A 20,548-nucleotide genomic window follows, 5' to 3' on the forward strand; every position below is an offset into this window, starting at 1 on the left:
AGGAAATAGAAGATTCACTTATATACCATTCATAGGCCAAAAGAGATATAATCATGCAAAATTGTATATATCCACAATATATCAATGAGAGGCAAGTAATTCTTGCACTTTACATCAATGGATAGAAGAGATAAGGTAGAATGTCATACAATTTAGATGTAAAGGAAATTTACGTTGAAGTTACAGAGCAATATCAGAGAAAACAAAGAAGAGTTTGACCTTAACAAAATCTACAAAAATTGCATAACTGAGATTTTTTTTGACTGAAGTTACTCCACAACGACTTCCATTAAGTCTTACAAAGACTAAACATGTAGATCTAGGGAAAATCTAACCTTGGCATAGACTCAAATACAATGAAATCCAAAATTTTGCCAAAATAGGGCCTCAAGAAGACAAAAATGATACCATTAAACCATTTTGACCAAGTAGATGGATAGGATTAGAGGTGGTGGACTGTTTCCTTCATTCACTAGGTGCAACATTCATTTGAGAGTGGTTGGAATTGATCAAATTGTGCAAGGAAACCTGATTCCCTTCGTTTCTAGCTTACGAGTTAGCAAAGTTAGCAAGTCAGACAAGTTCTATAACTAGAATGAGCCACATCGGGTAATGATTTTATTTTGTTTTGGCACCTACAAAGTCTCCACGTGGTTGACCACCTTGCAACTTATTGAGACACCTTTTAAGACCCTGACTGTGGTGACCTCACAACTGTTAGCCTTAACTGTCAATGCCTTCCTATACTATTTCCTTAGCTAAGCCCATAGGGACACATGTCCTTTAGGAATTTCCCCACAATGTTTAAATACGTTGCATCTTCATAAAGCAAGAAAGTGTTGATAATTGATCTCTATAAGATCAATGATTGTGAAAGATTCTTTATCATACTATGCTTGCCGTCCAAAATTTTTGAGCCCATAGACCACTTAGCAACCACCTCAACAACTTGGCCTCCATCTGGCATCAATGTAAAATGTATAAAATATACCTCACCCCACAAAGACATGTGGTAGAAAGGTGCTTTCCCACATTCCTTAACATCCTTGCATCTTCATAAAGCGAGGAAGCACTGATCGTTGATCCTAGGAGATCTAACAATCGATGGGAATATGTAGCTTGTTGATGATCTATGTCAGTACTTGACCAATGAAGTGTATGTCATATGCCAACTTGATTGGAAACCCTTTTCCCTCTTTGTGGCCCACAAGAAAATATATTTGACCCCACCGATCCAAGTGGCATGATGGCGCTTGCCTGCATTGTCAAGAAGTGTAACAAAACACAGAATACATGAAAGTGCCTGCCAATCATATTGCTAGCTCACCTAGTAGCTTTCCTCTCCATGTCCCATAAGAGGGAATGGACCCAGGAGGCACTTGCCTACATTATGTAAAGGTAGTGCACTTTGATGAGGAGGGAAAGTGCTCACCGTAGATCTATGTAAGATCTGATGACGAGGAAAGTTGTGGGCCCATGGAAACAAACTTAAGAAAATCTTTTATTTATTTATTTTTTGATATTTCCATTAAATATTTAAAAGTGGGAAGTGACTGTTGGGTGGGCTCAGGCATTTGAATTCAAACTTTTGGCAAGAGGCAAAAAATGGCTAACATTTATGGCGACTTAAAGGGGACGCAAGCTAGCTATGCATATGACCAGTGACCTTATGCATCCATTGGGCCATAGAGTCATAAAAAATGTGGATCAATGCATTATGAAACCCTAACCCTACCTCTGTGAGAGAAAAAAAATCTTGGAAAACCTGCCCTCTACAACTAGAACTAGAGACCAAAACTTCTACAAACTTCAAAACTTGAATAAACTAGCTATCTCATAGAGAAAAGCATGTGCTCATGCACTTCTTGGAAAGTAAGAAACTAGTAGAAAGAAAAGTACTCTACTTATATACATGAAACTTTAACCCTCATTAGAAACATGGTTTGAGATAGATCCCATTGACTGGGATAGGCAAAGTTTCACCATCAAGCTTACTTAATTGAAAAGCATTGGCTTGCTTGCAACTAACAATTACATAGGGACCACTCCATAGCGTACAAATTTTGAGTGCCTCCCTAGTTTTTCCTTGTTTGCATCCTATTTCAATACTAGATCACCCTCCCTAAAGATTTCAACCCTGGCCTTCCTATCAAAACTCCTTTTCACCTATTGCTAATGTGTTTCTAGGGTCTACATGGCCTATTTTCTTTTCTCTTCCAACTCCATCAGCTCTACCATTCTCACTATCATGGCATTGTCTTCAATTAGCTCCAACTGATGAGCTAGTTTTAGGGATGGGAACTCTAATAAAATTGGAAGCCTTGCTTCTCTGCCATATACCAACATAAATGGCAAATTTCCTATTGACCTCTTAGGTGTTATCCTATCAGCCCATAGGGCTATCTTTAGTTTCTAATGCCAACACCTCTAGTTATCTTCTATTGTCCTTTTCATAATCTTGATTAAGTTTTTATTGGATGACTTAGCCAAACCATTGCCTTGAGGATAGTAGTTTGAGGATGTGGTCAAGTAGATATTATGGTCAATTGATTATGCACAAATTTGAGCTCCTACAAAAGATTTTGCATTATCTGAAGTTATAGTTGAAGTGGCACCAAACCTGGTCACAATTTCATCAAGGAATTCAACAACTAAAGATTCAGTGGCCTCCTTTATGTAATTGCCTCCATCCATCTAGTGAAGTAATTAGTAGCAGCTAGAATCTATTTATGACTAGAATTGGAAGAAGGATTGATAGGGCCTATGAAATCCAATCCCCATTGAGAAAAAGGTTGGTCCACCTGAATGGGGTGAAGGGGAAGAGCTACAAGTTTTTTCTTACCAAAGAAGAAGGAACATTTTTCACACTTCCTCACATACTTATGACAATTATGAAATAGGGATGGCCAATAGTAATCAGCCCTCATGATCTTCATTGCAGTTGTCCTTGTTGAGAAGTGGCCACCATCAGGATTGTCATGAAGCTCTTTAACCATTCTTTCAGCTTGGTATGTGTCAATGAATCTTAATAGGGCTCCATTAAAATCTTTCCTGAAAAGGATACTATCAACTATAACATAAGGAATTGACTGCAATCTATACTATCTCCTTTTAGTTCTATACAATCCTTGAGGATATCCATTGCTTAACAAGAAATTCTTCATATCATCCATCCAATTCCTTTGGTCATCATTTCTTGTCTCTTTCTATTCTATTAGCATCATAGCAAGTTCGTCATCTGATTCGTGAGATGATATCATATATTTACATAACCCTCTCCCTCATACTAGCTTGGTGATTTGGATGTGAACATCATATTCCATTACTTTAGTAATCCAACTAGCTCTCTTCTCACTAATATCTTTGCTCAAAAGGAAATCCTTCAAACTGGTATGGGTTACTAAAAAATGAATCTTATTATGAGATAGAAGGTGTCTAAATTTCTTTAAAGCTCTAATGACTGCAAGGGCTTGCTTCTCTACATAGCTGTATTTGTCTCCATACTCTTTAAGCCCTTCACTAATGAAGGCTATGGGCTACTCTTCAGCTTTATCATTTGTTTGAGTCAAGACAATGGAAATGCTTGATTCACCACCTAGGGCATAAAAGATGAAATCCTTTTCAAAATTTGGATTAATGAAAGTAGAAGCTAAGGCTATGGCTACTTTGATCTCTTCAAAACTCTCCTTCCTTTCCTTGGTCCATGTAAAGACCATATTTTTCTTGAGCATAGCTGTAAATGGTTTTACCATGGTAGCAAGATTAGGGATAAATCTTCTCACAAAATTTATCCTACCCAAAAAAATTTGTAGCCCTTTCTTATGTCTAGGAAGAGAGAGCAAGTATTTCTTTTGTTCTTTTAGGATCAATGGTTAAACCATCCTTAGATATAATGTGTCATAATAATTTTCCTTGATTGGTAGCAAAGACACACTTGCTTGGGTTGAGGGATACCCCAAACTCTCTACACCTTATGAACACCCTTCTGAGATGATCAAAATGATCTGTCACATTCTTTGAATATACTTTGATATCATCAAGGTAAACCAATACAAATCTTTCAATCATGATCTTGAAGACCATCTCCATTTCCTTTTGAAATGTAGCACCTACATTGGTTAGTCCAAATGAAATCTTACAATAAGCATAGGTACCCCATTTGATGGTGAATGTAGTCTTGTACCTATCAAAATCCTTGACTAGCATTTGATTGTAACTAGAGAATCCATTAAAAAATGAAAACCTCTCTAAACCACTAGTCTTGGACAAAATTTGCTCCACAGAAGGGAGAGGGTGGTGATCTTTAAGGGAAGCTTGGTTAAGGTCCCTAAAGTTGACACATAATCTAATTTCTCCATTCTTCTTCCTAATAGGGACAAGGTTTTCTACCCATGTTGAGTGCTTAATGGGGAAAATTATATTGGCCTCAATCAATTTGGATAGCTCTTTTCTCATTAGGGGTTCAATTTTAGGATTCACTGGCCTCTATTTTTGTCTTACTAGTTTGACATTATCAATTAAATCTATGGTTTGCTAAAACAACTTTGGGTCAAAACCCTTTAAATCATCATACTTCCAAGAAAATACATCTCTAATTTCTTGATATAGATGAATAAAAATTTCTTGCTCAATTTCAGAACATATCTTCCCCATGTTTAAGGATTTTCCATTAGCAACCTTGACTGGGATGTGATCATCTTTGTCAACAACTAGGTTCATGGCTCTACCTCTTGCTTGATCATCAGTATTGAAAACACTCTCTAAGGTAATGAGACATTTAGGAAATTTCTTAGAATCGAGATTAATGATCTGATCACCATACCGATCCTGTAGCCTCAACTAGTTTCTATCTGAAAACTCTACTTTATTCTGCAAGAAGCTTACAATTTGTTCATCAAACTCAAACACTTGCCAATGGATGTTGTTGTCAGGGTAGGCAGGCCTTACTACCATTTTGATTTGTTGCTACTGCTTCTCCTGAAGATTCCTTGGTACATCATAAGATGCACCTATTGCTACAAGTCTATCAACATATCTATTTTCTTTTCTAGGGATGCTCTGAATATTAAATGCATTGAAGCCTTCAAGAAAATCCCATACCCTATGTTTATAAGAATTGAGCAAATTGTTCTTGGTGATATTCTAATTTCTCACTTGATTAACCACCAACTCACTATCCCCATATACCCTTAAGGCCTGAATCCCTCTTTTTTGAGCAAGTAGGAGACCCTGAATCAAGGATTCATACTTTGCCACATTATTAGTGTAACTAAATTAGAGCCTAAAGGAAAAGTAATACCTTGCTTGTGCAAGAGAAATCAACATCACACTTGCCCCTGATCCATTCTTATTTCTTGATCCATCAATGTACATGCTCCATACCCCACTCACATCTTCTTTAGTCTTCATCAGACTAGGAACTAGAACATCTTTCTCTGATATACAATATGTATCAAGGCCTATCTCAAGGGTTTCTTTCATAAGATGAAATTGGTATGCATTAGCTCATTCATCTAAGAGAAAATCAGGTATCTCTATTAGAGAAGTGGCAGGCTCATTCACTATGTCATTCTCATCCATTTCTAAGATAGTGCAATTCATATTTATGAGATTAGTGGTGTAGGGTTCAATGTGATGGAGGACTAAAGGCTCTACCCTGATTGAAGCTTTGGTCCCATATCTTGTTCTAAAAAACATATATGACTAATAAGAAGATATGTAACCACCTATTTGGGCAGTGAAGTCTCTTGACAGTCAGATGGCAAAATGTGGCTTGACTTCAACAACGGATATATCTTGAGTTACAGTACAACCAGGGAAATGCATGTAGGTCCATTTCCACATTCTTAAGGATCTCTATAGTCTTGAAAGTACTACCATCCAACTATAATACATCCCTAACAATGGGCTCATATTTCATTTCCAAAACATCAACAACACACCTAGGCATCATTGAACTACTAGCCCCTAAATAAATCATGCAATTGCAGTCTAGTTTACCCCCTATAATTAGAGAAATATTAAATGGAGGGGGTCTAACCTTTTTACTTGTTTCTACCTCCTTTGATGGCTGTACTAGGCTTGTGGCACTTTCCATGTTGGGTGGCTGATCCTTTGGTTCAATACTTTCCAATTCTTGCTGTAGCAACCTCTTCTGCATGGGTATAGTAGCAACAACATCCCACATGGAAATATTCACATTTGTCTTCTTCATTTGTTCTACCACATTGAATGGCATATTACGTACTTTGGTAGAAGCCTTGGGAGCTTCATTTGTAGGAGGTTGAGATGGAACAACCTAAGGATCACTTACATCCTTTATGATATTATTTCGCCTTTGCTGCTCAAAGTTATTTGATTGATCATTTATTGCTTGCATATGAGGTATTGCATTCGAATTTGAGGCCTGATTGGGAGGAGGGGGGAGCATCTTCAATAGCTCTTCTTTTGCTCCTAGTGTTATGAGTAATGGAATCCTAGTTTACATTACAATTTTCTTCCACCTAATGATTCATAAAAGAACAATCCCTTGACTACTACAAATGGGAAACATTAGTGGACTGAGGGCCAGCACAGTGCTGTCTAGCATATGGATCTTGTGTAGTTACCAGTAGACATTCTTCTACCTTTTGGCACATATAGGAACCATATGAATAATTACAGGAAGGAAAAAGTCTTGGTCTTGAGCCAAGTTGTTTTAAGGGACTATGGCCTTACTTTGGTTTACATTTGAGGTTGAAGCATGACTATTCTGTCTACTCTGATCAAAAGAGTTATTTCCACAATTATGATTTAGAGGCCTACCATTTTTTGGAGTTTGATATTGCAATTGATGAGCCTTATTACCTTGAGCTTGTTGCCTCTCCAAAGTCACCACCTTGTTGCTCACTTTCTACATCACTGAGAAGCTATCCTCCAACTTCTTCTCTTGGCCTTGCAATCTTTTATCTATGTTTAGCATCATATATTGCATCATCTCCTTGATTTCACTCATCCCATTTGAATACATGGAAGCTTAAGGGACTAGAGCAAGGGGTTTTTGTGTGGACATCATAGGAACAGGGGCCACTACTAGTTGGTGACTTGGGACATCAAGGAAGAAGGGCATAGGAGGCCTTGGAGCTAGCTTACCTCCTTGTATCAATATATTTTTTGACTTTATTGCTATGTCATAAGCATTAGGCAAGGTATCTCCTCCCATAGTATGGATTGTAGTGGCAATATCACTATTAAAAGATCTAAGGTAATGCAAGAAAGCATTACTAGGGGTAGGCTTTACTAAAGTAGGTATTCTATCCCATGTCTTTTGAAATCTATAGTTGAAATCGGTCATACATTCATGTGGGGCCCTTTTTATAGTAGTCAACTATTCTAAAAGTGACAAATGGTTAGTTTTGTCCTCAAAATGTTTACATAGTCCTGCTCCTAGTCCATCCCAATCTATTATAGAACCATGACCCAAACCTTTATACCATTTTAGTGCTTTTCCTTTCAAGTATGAGGCTAGAAGCCAAACTACAACATCATCTTCTATAACACCATGGATATTGCAGACATTTGCAACTTCTTGAATGCATTCTAAGGGAGAGATAGAGGTTTCACTAGTAAATTTTGGTATACTTTTCAGTGTAGCTATTGGTATGTCATGTCTTTGGGCCAATAAAAGAGGACTTCCACCATTAAAGGTGGCAAAAGTATGAGCTCTAGGTTGCACCATATAGACAAGTGATCTATTGATATGTGTTGATGGCAATCTAGGCTGAAATCTAACAACAGGAGGAGTAGAGATGGATTTTGCAGGTGTATTTGTTACTGTTGCACTCCTAACTAGTGATAAAGATACTCTAGTCTTTCTTTTTCTAGGGTTTGAAAATGAAATCTCTTGATACTAAAATTTACCTCTAGAAGATTTCCTTGTCTTAGCTTTGGGCATGAATCACTACAAATTTGGTCTAGAACTAGATGTATTTGAAGCTCAGAGTTTCCAAGTACTTGAAAAATGAGCCTCTTGAAGGCTTGAATATTGAAGCCAGTACTATCTCTTTAGTATTAGTCTTGAAATCTTCCCTTGACACTAGTAGACTTGAAATTATTTGAATATTAGTCCCACTAGGTGTGCCAAAAACTGTTGTCATAAAAGTTTGCACCCTTGTCCAAAGTTTTTACCTAAGGACAACCTTGTGAAACATGGAAACAACCTCCAAGATGTGGGACTTAAATTGTGAGGTTAAGTCTCCGAAGAAGGCTGGCTTCCTTTACTATCAGAGTGCATCTAACTACTCTTGAAGAGGAAAACGGTGAAGGAATGCATAGAAACAAATCTACCTACTCTAACCTAAGGGGATGATGCACTAAAATAGAGTGTTTGAACCAATCTCTACAGGTACATGCACTATTTAATGATTATGACACCAAAAGATATACACATTTAGACTTGCTTTAATCTAGCAATCACATGCAGATCAGAAAACCCAAATAAATGACACAAGGAAAGAGAAGATTCACTTATATACCATTCATAGGCCAAAAGAGATACAGTCATGCAAGATTGCAGATATCCACAACACATCAATGGGAGGCAAGTAATTCTTGCAATTTACATCAATGGCTGGAAGAGATAAGACAAAATTTCATATAATTCAGAGGCAAAGGGAATTTACACTAAACTTATAGAGCAATATTAGAGAAAATAATGAAGAGTTCGACCATAACAATATCTACAAAAACTACCTTTATAGCTTAGGCATAACTGAGATGTTTTCTGATTGAAGTTATTCCACAACCACTACCATTAAGTGTTATAGAGACTAATCATGTAGATCTAGGGAAAATCTAACCTTGGCATGGACTCAAATACAATTAAATCAAAAATTTTTCTGAAACAAGGCTTCAAGAAGATAGAAATGATGTCATTAAACCATTTTGACCAAGCAGATGGATAGGATCATAGGTGGTGGACTATTTCCTTTGTTCACTAGGTGCAACATTCATTCGAGAGTGATTGGAATCAATCATGAAGATCAGATTGTGTAAGAAAACATGATTCCCTTTATTTCTAGCTTATGAGTCAGCAAAGTCAACAAGTCAAACAAGTTTCATAACTAGAATGAGCCATGTGGGCCAATAATTTTATTTTGTTTTGCCACCTGCGAAGTCTCCATGTAGTTGACCACCTTGCAACTAACTAAACCACCTTTTAAGACCCTAACCATGGTGGCCTCACAACTGTCAGCTTTAATTGTCAGTGCCTTCCTATACTATTTCCTTAGTTAGGCCCATAGGGACACATGTCCTTCAGGTGCTTCCTCGCAATGTTTAAATACCTTGTATCTTCATAAAGTGGGAAACCACTAATCATTGATCTTTGTAAGATCAACGATCATGAAATATCCTTTATTATATTGCGCTTGCCCTCCAAAATTTTTGGGCTCATGGACCACTTAGTAGCCACCTCAACAACCTAGCCTCCATCTAGCATCATCCTGCAGCTTATAAAATATACCTAACCCCACAAAGACATGTAGTAGCTAGGAACTTGCCCACATTCCTTAACATCCTTGCATCTTCATAAAGTGAGGAAGCATTGATTGTCAATCTTGGGAGATGTGACGGTCGATGAGAATTCATAGCTTGCTAATGATCTATGTCAGTACTTGACCAATGAAGTATCTTCCATATGCTAACTTGATTGACAACCCTTTTCCCTCTCTATGGCCCACAAGAGAATATATTTGACCCCACTGATCCATGTGGCATGATGATGCTTGCCCACATTGTTAAGAAGTCTGACAAAACACAGAATGTGGGAAAGTACCTGCCAATCATATTGCCAACTCACCTAGTAGCTTTCCACTCTACAACACATAAGAGGAAATAGTTGGCCAATCTTGGTTTTCCTCTAAACACCTGAGACGTAATAGTGTTACTTCTCAAATTAATCTGGGTATCTCATGAGCATCTTGGGTGTAAGAGCAATCTCGGATCACCCAAAAATATCTTTTCTATTTAAATAAGGACTAGTAGATAAGGTGGTTACTATTTATGGGAGCTTTCTATTTTTAGTAAGTTTTTCACACAAGCTTAGAATGTTCTCATTTTCTACACGAGGGTTCATTTTAGATTTTTAATCCTACCATAAAAATATCATTGCTCCAACTTAAGTATCAGAGAAGTTATTGCAGATTATTGTTGGAAAAATTTATAGAAAAATCTTTAGGCTCACCGTTGGAGGCCTTAGAGTGCCTAAATGAGGTCTAAAAACACAATGAAAGGGCACTTGCATGGTTCTAAGCTTGCAGATTAGGAGCTAGTGTTTCTTAAAAGTGGTTATAATAGCCAATTAGAGCAATGGTTTGAGAGTTATGGCCTTTCAAAGTTGGGCTACCCGAGACATCAAAAATAATTGTCAAAGATGTATTTGGCTAGCTCTATATGTATTGTTAGGGTTTGTCAGCCCTAGGTATTAAGTTTCATTGTCTAGAACCTTCCTAGGTGACATACAATTTTCTATTTAAGAAAGGCTTGAACATTGTCTAGAATAGCTCTGGGTGATAGTTCAAAGCTTGTCTTGCAAATTATTGTAATGAAGGTGCCTATGTGGGTTAGCATATTGTACTTGTGAATTCTATAATTCTATATTTGCAACACATATAAAAAGTCCATATTTTGTTCTTACATTTGCTATTGTTTCTTTATTTTCTATTAGGGTTTATGGTATTAAGGGGAGCACCCTTCATCGAATATATATCTTGTTTTTCTTGTTCACATTTTAATTATTTCATGTATTCATTTTAATTTAATTTGCTTCCAAAATAAGGGTAGGAAACATTATAATAAGATTTGATATTATCTTTTGACATGTGAATAAGAATATGATATCAATTTGTATTTAAATCATATAGGTTATGAGTACTTATGATTATGAGTAACTTATTTGGAGTTTTTGTTGGGATGAGAACAATAAAACTTGAATTCTTATTACTAGTATACAATTAACATTGAAGTTTGGCTCTTGAGTTGGTTGCATTATGTAAATGCCTAGGCTTGAATCTTATTGTCATCATAAACATTTGAAGAGTTTATATATCCTTTATCTTCATAACATGAGAAGACTTGAAATGATTTTTTTAATTTATTCATGGAATTTGATATCAATATTGCTTGTTTATCCATCTCTTCAAGAGCTTCATTCATGGAAACACATTATATATGCTCTTATGATTCCTATAGCTATAGTTGTTGCATTTTTTCTTGGATATCTTTTCTCTATCATTATCTTGGTGTAGGGCACCTAACAACCCTTGTTTTGGCTTTGTTTGTGTTGTTTCTTTGAGGCTTGTTGTGACTCTAGCCAAGTTGGGGTGGTGTGTTGTTGTGCTTAGATCAAGTTGGTTTGACTAAGCCTTGTTTAGGTATGTGCAAGCTAATTAACACTAGGGGGGACACCAAGTGGTCAAAGTGGGTCAAATTTTGTACAATAATGTTGTGGAGGAGGACCCTTCAAACCTTGCTACTCATAAGGGCAAATTGAAAAATTGGGCTGAGACAAATGTTTCTAAGTGGCCTTTTGGTGGTGGTCCACCTATTTTCATGTCAAGTCCTTAATAAAATAATGTTGCACACAAAATGTATGTTAAATCCATAGCTTCCTACATGGAGAAATAATCACAACATTGGGTTTCTTATCTACAATAATATAAAAAAGAAATGGAAATGCAACACTATTTGTGAAATACTTGAGCAGAAGTAGTATCAATTAGAAAAATTAGAAGAATGTCAAACACAATCTCTATGAGAGGGGCCAAAGAGGAAATTGCATTAAACATTGAAGTTTTACCTTGGATTAAGTTAGTTCATGTTGGAAACTTTGTACTGGCCAACACTACAAGTTTTAGCATCACCTAAGATGGGACCACAAAATCAAAATAGAATCCAATCTCCAAAAAGAGAGAGGGAGGTTATTGTAGGTATCAACAACATGATCTTGTAGCACCTAGAATTGCATCCATAGCTCGCACAAGCTCTAGGATATGGTCTGTCAAAGATCACTTCCCTATGGAATTTAGTGACTCTTAGGGTTAATTTTGTTCAGCATGCCCGAGACCATTCGAGTGGTCACTTGATCTAGTTAGTGTGAAACAATACTTATATATTGCAATGTTAGTATTATTTATCAACCCAAAAAATCTATGAACTATAGAATCAGCTTCCTTACCTGGACCTATTATAGCGTTACAATACTGGACAATGGATTTTGCATATGTTAATGTTGCTCCATTTTTTTACTTTAGTTCTTCATGAGATAAGGATCTTTTGATACATGCTCCTACACCATCATGCTCTCCCTTTCCATGACCAAACTCTATGAAATTTCACATATATTGAATTTTAGATAGCTTATGCATCCTTCTAAACCAATACAACATCTATGCATTCTTGAATTGAGATGCACAATTGTTTGACCAAATAACGTGCTGGTGATATGGTATGCCCTTGTTAGCCAAATCTCCTTAAAATAGTTAAAAATAACCATGTAAAAATTTCATAGAATGTGATCGATCATCACTGATGTAAAAATGGTACTCCCTCAATATCTTTTAGTTATCCTCTGTACTTGTAGGTGACTGCATGAATGTTATGTAAATAAATATGGAAACCTGTTGAGAAGTATAATACTTTTCTTACACCACATTTTATGGTTGTAGTGTGTAGTTATTTGTGAAGTCTACAATCGAAACAATGGTATCTAGTGGAAATGTATCCTTGCACAACTTGAATTGCAAATCCAACCATCAAGCTCTATGTGTATGCCTTGCATACCTGTAAATAATATCTTCACAAAAAATCCTCATGAACTCATACACTGGAATCTTTTCAATGACTAAATTACATCTTTTACCTTGTTTCCCATCTTTTAGTGCATATGTCACTATCTTATATTTTCTGTAATCTACTATTTCATTTCCAATTGCATGTGTGCTATCCTTAAGTTCACAAGTTGATAAAAGCTGGAAAGAGCTGCAAAATAAGCTTGTAACATCCAAGCATGGCATCTTGTAAAATTTTTGACCATCCCCTATTTCACATAAAATGTTGAATATGAATTTCTTTGAAGATCTAGGTGTCTCATTCATGTCACATTCCTACGAAATAAACTTGGAATGCAAAAATACACATATATGCCTAAAAATATCAAAATGGTTAGATAATTCAATATTTATCCTACAATATAAAATTTTGCATGTGTGATTTATCTTCACATAAAAAATTTTAGCCATTTAAAAAAATATTTGACTTGTTCAGTTTTGAGGATACATACCAATAAATTTTGCAAAAAATTGTGTCTGAGTTGAGTCCAAAAAATGTTTTACAATGTGATCATGATTTTGGCTACCAATCCTTCTTGTTACAACATCTCTTTGATTAGGGGAAACATGCATGTTATTTTTCTAAAAATTTTCAATTAATGATTTCAAAGCTTCCCTAATTTCTTTATCCTTTTGCAGTAGTTTTTTGCTAAATGTCCATAACTCATTTTTTGTTGGATCTTCCAATCTCTCACTCCTTACCATGACTCGCCTTAGAGTACCTCTACCAATTTTCAATATTTTTATTATCTTTCTCACAAGTCAAGCTTTCTTCATTTGGGTACTTACTATTGTCAATATAAGTATGTGTCTTGTGATATTACTATCTTTGGTGCATGATTTAGAACCCATTTTGTCATATGCACTCATTAGATTCCTTACAATAATTTTTTCATTTGAATCATTCATCATTCTTAGCCCAAGGATCTTCATGATGGGCTTAAATTTCAAATTTCTCATGTTTTCAAAAAATAGTTGGCATTGACCTATAATATTTAAGTTTTCAAAGAATAATCTCTACGTATGATTAACATTTCTTTGACAAGTATGCTTGCTAATTTTGTTAGTATCAATATCAATAAAATATTTTGGTCTTCTAAAATGAATTCTAGGAGGTTTTATAATCTCTTCCATTCCCTCAAAATTTTGAACATCAACATAATGTTGAATGTTTTTCATAACTTGAACCGAAGATGATGTGCCATGGCAATAAGATGCAAAAGATGGAATATCACCTACTTGATATGTTGATGTTGTACTTTCCACATGACATGATGGAGTTTGTACATTGTATGATGTAGAAATTAGTGTCTCTTCAACATGAGATGATGATATGAATCCAACATTGGAAGATGGTATAGCTCCACAATTCAATTATCTTCTTGAGTATAAGAGTCTCATTTATTCTCTTTGTATTTCCAATTCTTCCTCTTTGTTTCTTTGTATTGGTGGTTTGTGTTCTTCTTCAAAAGATAATTCTATTGGAAGATTGGGGATTTTTTTGGAAGATTGGTTGGAAGTATGAATGCTAATGATATATTACATTTGTGACTGAGTTTGTCATTGATGTCAACATAGCATGTTTGGTGTCTACATAGCAAGTTTTCTGTGGTATTTGATAGAAGAACAATGGAAAGAATAAGTTGGTATGAACAACTAGTTGAGCATGATAATGACCTCATGTTATGGGAGATACTTCTAAGTATCTGGTATATGCAATTAACATTGGAAGAAGAAAGGAAAAGCCTAGAAGAAGTTATGTATGTTTTGGTGATGTCTATTTTGAGATAGAGTTTACAGAGGCATGTTCTAGAAAACTTTTTATATCTCTTAGCAGAGTTGATATCTTGAGGATTGAGGTTAAGGATATGGAGAAGATATCTTGAGGATGGTGTGGCTAAGATCACTCATCATAATATTGCATGAATGAAAATTTATTCAAGTTGTAAGACGAAATATTAAAGTTATCGCTAAGTGTAATGTGTCCTTAGTGTGGTCCTATAATAATTAATTGAGAAGGTCTAACAACCAACTCAAGGAATTTTTTTATGGACTTGATATAAAGGAAGGAAATTTTCATTTATCAAGTGGAGTGGATAGATGATTGAATGATTGATAAAAAGCATCAGAGATTTCAAAATGTGAAGTTGAGTAGAGCAGTATGGAAGTGAAGGAAACTTCACTACCAAGGTTTTGAGTGATACAAGGTTTGTTATTTAGATCCAAGGTTTGTGACCTAGACTACAAGGTCTAATAGTCATTTCTTCAGTTGATAGGATAGAGGAAAGAACAAAGGAAAGAAGAAGATAACAGTAAATTACCTATTTGAGTAGTGAGCTCTTCTTGTAGTTGAAATTGCATGTTTGGGCAGTGAGATCTTCTTGCATACATTATGTAACACAACTCCTAACAGGGTTTGAATCTTCTAATAGAGATTCAAAGTCTCCTAATAGGGACTCATTATACTAAATGTTGTAATAGACCCCTAATAGGGTCCATCCTCTAACAAGGAATATTTATATTAGTACATCATCTTGTGGGCATCATTCCCATCAGGGTTTTCCCTCTAATTAAGGGTTTTCGTAGTCAACATATCTGGTGTAATTGTTTATAAGCATTTTTTTGGTTGCTATTTTCTTTGGTTGAATGGTTAGGTTTGTTTAAAGAAGATAAATGTTTTAATTATTGGATAACTGATCCACCCCTCCTCTCAGTTATCTTGGTGTACTATTGTTTCTAACAAATTCTTTATTATGGCATTTCAATTTTCTTTGTTCACATAGCAGTTTCATTTTATCTCTTTTAATTGCCAAATATTTCTCCCCCCCTTTTGTTGTTTGAGTTTTTGGTTTCTTCCTTCACATGATGATGATTTCTATATGTAAAATTATTCAAACATCTAAGTTACAATTTATAAATAAAAAATCATTCAAATACATATAAAAATTACAATTATTTCAATGTACACAATATATATTAAACAACTTGTCAAATTTCTAACCATTTCAAAATAACTATTCATTAAAACATACTAACTTCAATGAATTCACTATATATTAAACAACTTGTCAAATTATAATAAAATTTATCACCATAGTAATGAAGAATATTTAAAAATGACTGCACTAACCCTTTTTATAGAAAGAATGTTCAAAAAGCCTTCAAATAGTGTATCCAATGATTGAGTTTGGTATTTGCTAGCTTCTAATAGCATGAAACCCATTTTTTCTATTGGAACAATAGAACAAACAATAGACAAAAAAGAGAATATGGGCTATTAGGGATCCAAACTTTAGTTATAACAATTTTTTGGTGTTTTCATATAGTGTGTATGCACTATAGCATGTATGAACTATAAAGCACACACACACTAAGTGTATTTTCACTATGTTGAAAATCTCTCTACCTATCACACCCTCTCCCATCACCCACTCTCTCTCTCTCTCTCTCTCTCTTGCCCCCCCTCCCCATCCCACCTTGTCCCATCCACTACTCTCTCTCTCCCTCCCACTCTCCCACCCCCTACTCTCTCTCTCTCCCCTTTTGCCACCCTCTCTCTCTATATATATCCCACCCTCTCCCATCTCCTACTCTCTCTCTCTTTTCCCCTATCCCACCCTCTATCTCTCTCTCTCTCTCTATATATATATAAATATATCTCACACTCTCCCATCTCCTTCTCTCTCTCTCTCTCTCTCTCTCTCTCTCTCTCTCTCTCTCTCTCTCTCTCTCTCTCTCTCTCTCTCTCTCTCCCCCTCCCTCCCTCCCTCTCCCAACCCCTACTCTCTCTTAATCTCTCTCCCTCTCCCATCACCTCTCTCTCACCCTCTCCCATATTCTACTCTCTCTCTCTCTCTCTCTCTCTCTCCACTATCCTACCCTCTCCATTTCTCCCCTTATCTCTCGCTATCCCACCCTCTCCCATCCCCTACTCTCTCTCTCTCTCTCTCTCTCTCTCTCTCCATATCCCACCCTCTCCTATACCCTACTCTCTTTCTCTCTCCCACTAATGCAATGGATCCTAGTGGGACTAATCATAAGGTGATCAACTTGTCCATAATCCCTCTTCACGAAGTCCTTCAACCAAATCTCTTGGTAAAGATGATAAAATGTGCAAGAAAAAATCACAAGTGCTACAAGGATGATAGCGGTTTATCAAAACCCTAAATCAAAACAAGGAAAACCCTAATCACCGGGGAACCCTATGAACAAGACAACTTATCACAAGTTTCTTACAATGCACAAATTGACCAATTCTGGAAAAAAAAAAAACCTTCAACTTTTTCAAATGACCAATAAAGACTCCAAAAATAGTCTATTTAGGTCACCAATGACATGAAACAATGGTTAAAGTCAAACTATGTAAGTTTTCCACATAGTTGCTTTCTTAAACCATCCAAAAAAAGACTAGTAGCCCTTTTTGATGAAAATTAGATTTAAAGGAAATATATCACACAACCTAGGGAAAAAAATTAAGTTTTGGATACCCTTTTGGGACTTACAACACATACTAAGGCACCAAGGTTTAATGACACAAAAAAATGGGTTTTTGTTCACTTTTTCACTTAGGCAACTAGGGCAATTAAGCCTCCATTTACAAAGGAAGTGCATGTTCTAGGACCCCATCCTACAAAAAAATTATGGGAACATGTGAGGAAAACCCAAGATAAGTTACAAATTTTATTTCAAGCCATGATGCCATGTCTAGTTGGAGTTGTGGGAGATGTTGCATCCTTTTCCTAGCATGCACATGGGAATTGCATGCCCAGGGCATCAAATTTCTTAAGGATCATTGCAAATAAAAAATTAAATCCACTTGCATCTTAAAATACATATTCAATACTAGGATATCTCCTAAAGCTATTAAATTTCCATGGTGAAATTCTTTTCTATGCTTGAAAAAGTTTCAAAATCCTAGGTTAGCGAGAATTCCCAACCTACTTACACAAAAATGTGAATATCTTAAGTTAGGCAATATATGGAGACTTCAAACTAGAAGCATGGAAAGGTTAATTCATCCACCTATATAAAAATGTAGGTCTTAAACTTTAGAAGAATTCATACAAATTTGTACAACATAAGACATTAGGCTATTTGTAGTAAAAATAAGGTATTTTATTGATTTAAAAATTGAAATTACATTCTCTCTTTTTCAGCATATCACCCACATGAAAGGGCTTATAATTGGCCTTCCAATGGTCATAACAATATTTCAAACCTTTTATGGCTGTTGGGGAAGTTTTTTCTTTGATTTACAAAATGTTACTTAAAAGTTTTTTGACAACTTTTCAAGCAATTTTGTATTTTTTGCACTTTTTGCGCTTTATAAGAAAAAGTTATGAAAACTTATATCTAATGACCCAAATAGGTTTTAATACCATATTTGACCATAGTTGACCAAGGGCTTATAATAGTACCAATCTTGGAACTAGGTCATATAATTTGGTCTAGATGCCTATTTGATTAATATTTCCGAGGTTTTATATTGAGATCCAAGGTTTTATATTTGGATCCATGGTTTGATATTGATTTATTGTGGGTGCTCCTACACCATCCTCCCATTGGTTTGAAAACTCAAGCTCCTACTTGAGGGAAATTTCTTCATAGAAGTTCTATTTTGTTTGATCTAGTCTTCTATCATCCAAGTTGTATCAATATTGGGGAGCCCTTTCCACTTGACTAAGTAATGCATGTACTTCTTCATTTTGGTTTGTTTTAGAAACTTGGTTTCCAAAATTTCTTTAAACTCCATTGGTTTTCTTTGAGCGAGATTAGTTACATAGTCTTCACTATGTATGTTTTCTTGCTCACCTTGTTCACTTACTAAATCTACTATGTCTTTATATGTGGTGAGGTCTGCAACACTGAAGACTTGGGAAATTTGCAAGGTAGGGGGAAGAGAGACATCATATGCATTTTCACCCATCTTTTTGATTAGACTACATGGTCCAACTTTCTTCATCTGAAGTTTAGAATATCTACCTTTAGGTAGTCTCTCTTTTCTCAAATATGCTCAAACCTTGTCTCCAACTTTGAAGTGGACTTCCCTTATTTTCTTATCAACATGTTCCTTGTATTTTAGTGTTAATCTTTATAATTATTCCTTGAATTCATGTTGCACCTTTGTAATGTTTTCTACTAACTCTTCTCCTTGAGCACTAATTTTAAAATCAAATGGTAGTTCTACTAGGTCCAATGCCTATTGATCTATTCATGGAGTGATTAAATGCAAACTCTGCTTTGGGAAAGAGTAGATCCCAAATTTGAGCATACTTCCTTATGAGGCATCTTAGGAGATTTCCTAAAGTCTATTTACCACCTTAGTCTACCCATCAGTTTGTGGATGGTAGGTAGAACTGTAGGTTAGGTTAGTACTAAGTTTCTTATAAAGTGTTCTCCAAAAATGACCTTCAAATTTTATATCCCTGTTAGATACAATAGTTTGTGGTAAACCATGGATCCTAACTACTTTCTTAAAGAAAAGATGTGCAATATAAGAAACATCATTTGTGCTTTTACATGGTATAAAGTGGACCATTTTACTGAATCTATCCACTACCACAAAAACACTATCAAAACCTTTCTTAGTTCTATGTAGTCCCATGAAAAAATCCATTGAGATTGATTCCCAAGATCTTTTGGGGATTCGTAATGGTTGATATAACCCCTAATTTTTTGAAACACCTTTAGCTTCTTGATAGATGGTATAAGTCGCAATGAACTTCTTTACCTCATTGTTCATCTTTGGCCAATAATAGCTTCTTTTCACCATGTTTGCTATATTGTCAATGCCAAAATGTCCTCCTAGACCTCCACAATGTTTCTCCCTGATGATATTTGTCCTCATTGAGCATTTGGGAATGCATAACTAAGCTCCTTTGAATAGGAGTCGATTCTAAATAAGATATTCAAAGAAATCTATATGGTATCTTCCAACCATCTCTATGAAAACTTGAAAAATCTCTGCAAAATTAGGATCATATACATATAAGTGCCTGAGGGAATTAATTCATACACTTTGTAGTTGTAATTCTTTAGCTACACCAACCCTTCTACTAAGGGCACCAACAACTTTATTTGCAACACCTTTTTTATGTTTGATGTTGAAAGTGTTGATCTCAGATTGGTTTTGACAAGTGAGTGTCAACACACTTAAGCCATTTACTTAGTTCATGCCAAACTAGTAATACATGCCAAGCACAACAAGTAAATATTAGACCATGTTGAGTTACAATGAGTGTTGAGTCACTCAGATGCCAAGCATATAGACCATGCCAAGTGATTCAAGAGCTGAGTGAATAGTGGATGTCAAGTAATGTAGGTGCCAAGTCATAGTATACAAATTGATGCATGCTGAGCATCAAAGACTTCATATGCTGAGTGACACAGTTTTGATTTATTTGATTATAATGGCACAAACAACCATGTAAACCATTTTTGAGCTGACTTAAAAGTTATATTTTGATATTATGGAGATAAGGATGAATCTATATTTGGATTCCCTATGCAATTACATGCAACCAATCAAAAAAAGAGAAGGTTTAAGTAGCAAAATGGATGAATCTTAGCCATAGATTCATAGCTAACCTTAAGCGACCTAAGTATTATTAAGGAGGATGAAGCCTTGAACTCTTTGTGATGATGAAATAGGAGAGTGAACATGGAAAAAATTGAAAGAGTGA

Source organism: Cupressus sempervirens, chromosome 5, assembly GCF_028749045.1.
Source record: "Cupressus sempervirens isolate cs-2001-9-10 chromosome 5, ASM2874904v1, whole genome shotgun sequence".
In the NCBI taxonomy this organism is placed as follows: domain Eukaryota; kingdom Viridiplantae; phylum Streptophyta; class Pinopsida; order Cupressales; family Cupressaceae; genus Cupressus; species Cupressus sempervirens.